Source organism: Euprymna scolopes, chromosome 21 (assembly GCF_053919585.1).
Source record: "Euprymna scolopes isolate OS-2025 chromosome 21, ASM5391958v1, whole genome shotgun sequence".
Classification (NCBI taxonomy): Eukaryota; Metazoa; Mollusca; class Cephalopoda; order Sepiida; family Sepiolidae; genus Euprymna; species Euprymna scolopes.
In genome coordinates, this window is record NC_136502.1 from 78,233,799 (window position 1) to 78,242,528 (window position 8,730).

The 8,730-nt window shown below is 35.8% G+C and overlaps 1 pseudogene; it reads right to left on the reverse strand.

The window, feature by feature from the left end:
• Nucleotides 1-8,273: 8,273 nt before the first annotated feature.
• LOC145243325 (5S ribosomal RNA) lies at nucleotides 8,274-8,390 on the reverse strand (annotated as a pseudogene).
• Between the last annotated feature and the right edge of the window lie 340 nt (nucleotides 8,391-8,730).

Consider the following 8,730-nt stretch of genomic DNA (forward strand, 5'->3'; position numbering starts at 1 on the left):
TTTATTGAAAAGTCTGCGTAAGAAAATACAATTTTAAAACAATTTTGTAATTTTTTAGTTGTTTATTTCCTACTTCGGACATGGTTTCAAATACTGATTTATCCCTCTGATTTTTACGACAGGTGTCTGAAAAAATGGCGTCTCCATTTTAAGCGATAATCTTTAGAAGTACCAAGACAAAAAGAAGAAAAAAAAACAACACTTTATTGCATATTTTTGTAACTTTTTTTTAATTTCTTTTTTGTGGTTTTTACATTTTATTGTTTTTTACTCTTCCCAGAAAAGAGTGTTGAAAGCAGCAGCAGTAGTAGTAGTAGTAGTAGTAATATGAAGTAAAATACGGAAAGCTGACTATAAACAAATAAAAAATAAAAAATTAAGGTGTTGCTTTATAGACATCCAAAGATTATCATGTGTGACGTCAGCAGTTCTGACTTTGAACGGAGAAAGTCGAATAAAATACACGTGACAGATAGTAAGTAAAATTTCCCCCTCTCCTTTTTAAGAATGTCTTTCTAACCAAGTCGTATAGCCCTTATGTTAAGAATGGCTTTCTAAATAATAACATCGTTATTTTGTACGGTCCGTAAACGGCATAAAAACTATATAAAAAAAAAGAACAAAATAAAACAAAAACAAAAAAAAAGAAAGAAAAAAAAAACGGATCAATTTACACTCAGGTCATTCGACAAAACTCCTGACCACACACTAGTGCCGGAAGTGTTCAGTGAAATTCGATGACGTAAGTACTTACATTTTCCTGTGTGTCATTTAGCAATTGTACCAAAAATGAATGCAACAATGCAAATAAGTCGGTGTTTTCTTTTCTGGAACTCGGGTTTCATTTTGTGTAGTCGTAATATATATGCTACCTGTTGGCTTTGTCTTTCATTAGCCTCGGTAACGAAGAGGCACTTTTTCTAGTCCGATGCGATGCGCCTAGGAGCTGGATTTTTATTCACTTTAAAATCGAACTTCCTGTCTACCGTTTCTCTTTTAGATGGGCAAGGAAGCGAAGAACTTTCACCGAAATTAAAGACCAAAATGCCACCATATTGGTAAGTCAACCCCTCCTCTGTTGCACACAGACCATTTAGTATATTTTATTACGCAAAATGGAAATATTTGGGTGCTAGTGCACTTACGGATCCGCGCTATTTTTTAAATCGTATTTCCAAGTTTAATTAAAGTTTTATGTTTTTTTCTTATTCAATTGTAAGGTTAAAGTACAGAATAGGTACAAAACACACTCCCCATGTTAAAAATGGCTTTTTAAATAATAACGTATTATTTCAGCACGGATCAATAAGTGCATGAGTACCAATATTTGTTGTTAAACTTCTATTATTTAACCGTAAAGTAATGTTTTTGGCCCTTTTGCACTATTTGATCCGCGTTATTTTTAAAATAGTATTTTTAAGTTAAATTCAAGGGTCAGTGTGCACTGGTAGCCTAACCTGTTTAATCCGGAAGTCATTCTAAACATGGAGATTGAAAATAAGAAAATGCCTTTCTGAATAAACACACCCAACCTTCATGTTAAGAACGGCTTTCGGAATTGCGCTGAAAAAGAAACTGGCAGTTTGCCGCTTTCATATGCCACTCATACATGGCCGACAATGATTTACATTACAAAATAAAGGTATTTATATCTCGAAAACTATTTGTCTGCGCTAATTTTCCCAGCGATTTTTTGTTTTCAGCATACCCCAAAACCTTAGTAAGTCGTCGATTTATCAAAAAATGTTGGGGGGTCTTTAGTTGGCGTAACGGAGCACATTGACCAAAAAAAAAAAAATACCAAAAATATTCAAAGCACCTATAAACATTGAAGTCAAAACGAAGCTTACTTTGTACAAAGAAGACGCCGCCATTTTATTTATTTGTTCATTTATTTTAAATCTGTTCGGAAAAACTGAATTTGAGATTAAATAAAGAATAGGCACCGCCAAAACTGGGGGGGGGGGCAGGTAAGTACTTTTTGACGGACCGTCTTTTTAGAAATCTACCAAAAATCAGGTAATTATCCAATCAATACGAAATTTTCAGCGATTATTAAGAGAAGAATGAACTTTATAACAGTGTACTTATTTTTCATAAGCGATATATATATATATATATATATATATATATATATATATATATATATATTTGCTTACAACCCCCCTTGTTTTGAGGGGGTTCCAAATATGCTTAAAATAATCATCTGAAACTGAACAAAACCTATTGTGTTGTTGTAAGGGACAGGATTATAAATTAAAAAAAAAATTGTTTGCATACCTTATTTTGACGTCTGAATATCAGAACTTCGAAGGTGTTTAATTATCCCGCTTTTGAGTTTTGAAGTGTGAAATTCGGTGAATATGTTAAGTAAAATAATTAATTTAAGTTAAACAAAACAATTTTTTTTAATATTTATACGAAAAAAGCCATTTTAAAATCTTTGATAAATAAATTAACAATTTTTTTTTTAGCGAGCCGAATAATGCATGACCATTATTAAACAGGGCATGCTTTGGAGAATCGATACAAAAAACAAATTCGATAAATATTGTGCCCTTTGTGTTAAAAATAGCATTTTTTTTTTCGATCCCGTTTGAAAACGTTTGCCGCCTTTCGACTACGGTGGACCAAACGCGCTGAAATATTTTTTTTTATTCTGCTTTAAATTGCCCCCCCCCCATTTTGGGGAGCCTGGCCCCCACACACATACACATTAAAAACCAAACTCATACAAACGGTCACCCATCTAGTACTGGCCAGCCTCAGCGTTAATAATACAGTGAAATTTTCGTCACTGAAAGATAAGTTTTTTTTTTGGCCTGTTTGGTCTTCCATAGTTTGCTTTTTATCAAGTACAAACGTGTGAGCATTGTCTAGATCGACGCGAAGTAACTGGTTGCCTATATGAACAAGTGGAATTATTTGAAATCCAGGTACTTATATTATAATATTTTTGCGTATTCTCATAGAAAATCACCCTAAATCTTAGTTGGACAACAAATAATTTCAAAAAACTATTTTTTTTTTTTTTTTTTTTTTAAATATTTATGTACGTTTTTTGTGCAAGACAAAAAATGTCAATTGTTAACTGTTTGGGAAAATTTAACATTCAAAGTTTAATTAAAAATAGAAGTTTTACATTATTCTGTTTTCTATATGATAAAATTCAGGGTTTTATCTTTCTGGAAAAAAAAAGTTACTCAGAAATAATGGATTTTAATAAATGTAATTTCGTTTTAATAAAACAACTTGATTTTTCGGCCATTTTTTTTTTTTTTTTTTTTTTGTGTAGTTGTGTGTTGACTTCTCTGCTAAATACCCGACCTCCATCCTAACAAGGCCGGTAGCCATTAGCCGTGTGCTCCCGTGTAATGAATGGATGTGTGAATGTAGGATTGACATGAAATTCTTAAAGATAAACTAAAATGACCGAAAAATGGGCTGAAATGACTTAAATAAATAAAAAGTAAATAACTTAGAATGACTTTAATGAACTTAAGGATGAATTGAATGACCTTAAAAATGACTTGAATGCTTAAAAAATAACTGGAATCCTTCAAAAACAACTTGAATGATCTGGAGAATGACTTGAATGGTTTTGAGATTGACTGGTTGTAAAGTGGGTGATCATTTTACATTAAATTAATACAGAAAAGTTATCCCCCACTTTATATCACAATAAGTACAGCATGTAGTAAGAACTGATACTATGATACTACACTTTGATCTTGGCCAAAAGCCCAAGAAAAGGGCGGTATTTGCTCCCCCACCGAGCAAATTAGGCACAAGGTCGATTTTTAATGTGAGGAGTGAAGGGGAAATGGGGACCAACTCCTCGGGGAGTAGGGGAGCTGGATAGTGTCAATTGGTATGAAGAGTTGCCCCTACATTGACCAAGGTCTTATATGTGGGGTCGCCCCCACATATGGTCTTTGCTTGCAGTATCTGCCGGAACAGATACTACACTTTGAGATATTAAATCCTTTATTCATGTTAAAAATACATTGAAAATCAACAATGAACAAAAAACTTAGGCACATGGCCAACTCAAAAGGGGGGATTATGGGGTCGTTGGTCATCTTTGTCACTCCAGAACTAAACATAATCAAAAGTTTCTCCCAGCTAGTATCTTTCACCATAATACCGCATTCACCCTTTCATACTGGGGGACGTCCTACTTAACTCCCAATTTTTAAAATATTTTTTATTGACGTGTAAAAACAAAAACGATAACAATAAAAATGGTAAAATAATTCATTTGTGTTGAGGAAGGGGGGATTAGTAGGACCCTCCCAACCCCGTCTAGTTGATACTGCCCGTTCCAGTCCACTAGGTTTGTAAAAGGAACCTCGCTTCTGCGGGTCAGTCTCTAAGTGGGGATGCCCTCTAGATGTGGGTAAATAGAGAAATGAAAATTTTGTGGGTAAGAGATAGGGGTTAGTTTGTATTTCTTTCTTTCCAAGATGAGTGAAATTTAGAGGAAGAGGTGAAAACAAAAATTGCAAGTATGAGGGGGTGGGTATCTTGGAGGCTTCCTAATCGGGGAGGGATGGAACACACACTCAGCTAGCTGAGAAGCTAATTGTTTAATTTTACTTTACAGAACTGCGTGTTCCACACCTAGGCGGGGAACACGTATTCAAATTTGGCTCCTCTTCGTACACACAGACTTGCTACATGTATCCATCTTCTGTCAAATGCCGCACGATGCAGCTTCTTCTATCACATCTGATCTTCACCCGTAGTTGGTGTTTAAAGAAAGCAATCAGATCCTGATCAGAAAAAGGCCCCCTCCCCTCCCGGTAACTTTGCAGCCGCGACGTCCAAATCACCATTCTCGCCACGGCCAGGTACGTAATGTAGACCATTTGTCTTTCCCGGTCCCACGGCGGCCTCACGTTGTCCACGACATTGGATACAGTAATTGGGCGAGGATGCTCAGGATCGATGCAAGCCGTCACTTCACTGACATACGGCCAGTAGCGGCGGAGTTCGCGGCAATCAAAGAAAGCGTGATCAGTCGTTTCTATGGCCGGTGGGACAATCAGGTGACTCCAAAAACCCGGAACTGCATTGTACGTTGTTGAGTGGAAGTGCATTTCAGGCCAATACTCCGAATTGTTCAGATGACTCGAACCTGGCGCCCAGCTCCACGCAGAATGGATCTTACTCTGCTGCCAACCCAAATGCACGCATAGCGGGTCGTCAGCGGCCCTGTTCACTAGATCCCAGTGGAGTTCCTACGGGTAGCAGTCACAAGGTAAAAACAAATATATAACAAATGTTATCAAAGGCAAGGTAAGTTGTTTTTCTACCTAACTGGGTAAGTTGTTAGTATTTTTATTCAATGTAAAATGTTTAATCGATTCGAAAAACAAGTAATATTGAGCGCTATCGAAGAACAAGAAAAATAAAGATGGAGATTTTAATCTTTTTCACAGAACTACCTGAGATAGTTTTGGTACTCATGCAGAGAGTGATCCGTGCAGAAATAATAACGTTATTTAAAACGCCATTCTTAACATGGTAAGGGGAGGGTGTTTTGTACCTATTCTGTACTTTAACCTTACAATTGAATAAAAAACAAAACTTTAAACGTGGAAATTCGATTTAAAAAAACAGCGCGGATCACTCTTTGCATTAGCACCATAGTTTTGTTTCAAATCTCCATTTATTTTTGTTCCCATTTATAATTTAATATTTTGGGAGGTGAGGGCGCAAGGGAGAGGAAAAATTGGTGATAGTTTAAAATTTGGGTGCTAGTGCAGAGAGTGATCCACGCTATTTTTAAATCGTATTTTCAAGTTTAATTAAAGTTTTTTTTTTTTTTTATTCAGTTGTAAGTTTGAAGTATAGAATAGGTACGAAACACCCTCCCCTCCTCATGTTAAGAATGGATTTTTAAATAATAACGTTATTTCAGCACGGATCACTCTCTGCACTAGTACCAAAATTTGGCCGGGCCGGCCAAAAAAAAAACTTTTTAAAATGGACAAGATGGCAGCCATCTTGGTTGAAAATTAAAAGCCGTAAAAAGGGTTAATATTTGAGATGAAATAAAAAACATTTAAAACTACTTAAAAACATTTTTTAAAAATGATGCAGGTAGGTTTCAAAGTTACTTTTATTGTCTATAGTAACATTTATTTGTTGTATATTTTATTTTTGAGCACTTTTTCGAATTTAACAATCCATAAATTTTGTTTTGAAGACTTGAATTTTGTCTGGAGAAGGTCTTGAAAAATTTTATAAAGCCTTAAAAAGTCCTCGAAAATGAACATTGACAATGTGTACGAACCCTGAATTAATATCGAATGAGTTTGAGTACAAATCCTCGTTTTCCTTATTTTTCTCTTTTTAAATGCAATTTTGAAGTTTTCTAATGCTTTTTGTAAAAACTTTTGCTTCATTATCGACAGTTTGACTGTTCGAGAGATCTGGCTTGTTCACCGATTACATAATTTTTCAGATCATGGTCCTTAACCCTGTGTTGGTCATCTGTGTGCTCCGACCATTGTTAGTCCCATGGGGCGTTTACACACCCCAATACAAAAATGTTTATATATTAATAGGATAGTATCGGTGTTATTTATTTTGTGTATTACGCTTACATCCGATTGACTGTCGTTTGTTATGGACTTCCATTTCTTGTAATAGATAATTTTATCATGAATTCTTCATAAGTTTTGGTTTCGGTTCCGATTATAGCTAAAGGAACTCGAGTTATATAAATTTTTTCAAGTTTTGGTTTCGGTTTCGATTCAAGCTGATGTACCCAAGTCATATGGATTTTTTTTTTTTTTTAAATCGCAATTTTATAAAATAAAAATCGATCGAACATTAACTATAATAATATATACGAAATCTGCAAGAATTAGAACATATTTAAGCGTACTTAACGACCAGGCTTTGCCGGGCGTCCCTGCTAGCTTAGATAAATACTTTTGTAGTTTTAACAAAAGAGCTACAATAATATCAGAGCGTCTCCACTTACGCTGAATATCTATAGAATGCCAACATCAATATTTCCACAGGTCCCGCTAAGTGTTATTTTGTAAAATCTAGTTATCTTGCTGGTTGTTGATATCAATATAAAACAATACAATAACATAAATTATAAGACTAAGGAAAAAAGTAAGATATTACATTAGCTAAACTCATAGTTACAAGAGTGAAAGAGTAATCAATTGCAAACCTAATAATCCCATCAAAACTTATAATAAAGAAAATACCAAAAACAGTAATTCCATATTAAATATTACAGAGTAGCCTACTGATACATAATATGCGCTTATATCTACAAATTTTCGTTCTCCCTAGAAAAATATATAAATCATAAAATCATACCTTTGTTAGTCAGCTGGGGTGACTGAACTCCCCGAAAGGATAAAACGACGTCTACCTTCAAGGAACACTGCGATACAACTGCGCCATACCACCTGTGCTATACCTGCTGAGTCTGGAGAGTACTGGGAGGGAGGAAAAGAAATGAGTTACCAATTAGGAACTATGAGCACTTAAGCAAAGTTGCGGGTGACAAAACACCCCATGGGACTAGCGCAGGGTAATGACCAGGGCTATGACAACAGCATATTCTTTTCATTGTTTTGACTCTCCAGTATATATCCGACACTGTTAGACACAATCAACCGAGAACCACATCACTCTACATAAAAACATACGATATCAATGGCTATATACCAGGAAAAGAATATGCTGTTGTCATAGCCCTAGTAATGACATATTTTTAAGATCACGCTCAGACTCTGTCAACAAAGTCACCCTTGGCTTTGCAGGCTAACGCTCTTCCATGTAAGCGGGCTTGTCATAATATCAAACGGAAGTTTGTGAATGATGCACGCAACTAATTCGCGGATTTATTCTCAATTAACACACGACACACATTGTCGCCTATACACTACAGTTCTTCACATTTTGAGTAGGTGGGGGGCTTTTAAACTATCAATCTCATCATTTCCCTTGATTTGTATCCGTTTTTTGATGAAAAATTTTGCTAACATCGTTCCCCCTCTTCTTGTTCTAATATATATTATTCTATATACCTATAAAAGTGACAATGTTTATGTGGGGAGACAATTCTCAACCTGCATCCATCCTTCCATCCCTAGCTCTTGAGCCCCTGGAGGGGCATAGGCCATCTACAACTTTGTAGAGTCTTTTGTAGCGAGGAGTTTTTTTTGTTTTTTTTGGGGGGGCGGGGGGGGGTACAGAGTGAGGGTGTTGGCCCCACGCCCAACCTTCCCAGAAGATACATACAGCGCCTAGCCTTCCTAAATGGTCACCCATCTGGTACTGGCTTGGTTCAACGTTGCTTAACTTCGGTGATCTGGTGAGAACCGGTGTGTCAACGTGATTGTGCCGTACTTTCAACCTACATGCTCAACGAATTTTTTGTCTACAGACTTGAAATTTGGTATATAAGGTATTCAGACATGAAACTTTTTAATCGGTTTTGATCCGGAAAAAAACGAGCTGCTAAGGATTCAAAATTAAAAATAACGGTACTTGTGGGTTATCGGATTTTATCCTTTTATTAACTGTCTCACGACTGCGCATGCGCAAATCTTTCACATTATATTAAAAATAAGTAGGTTTGAAAACACTTTTTTAAAGATCGTGTCACGGTGACGTAGAGGTTATCATACTTGACTCAGTGTCTTTAGGTTTTGGTTTCGGCCTCAGCTCGAGTATTTTTGTATTTTTTTT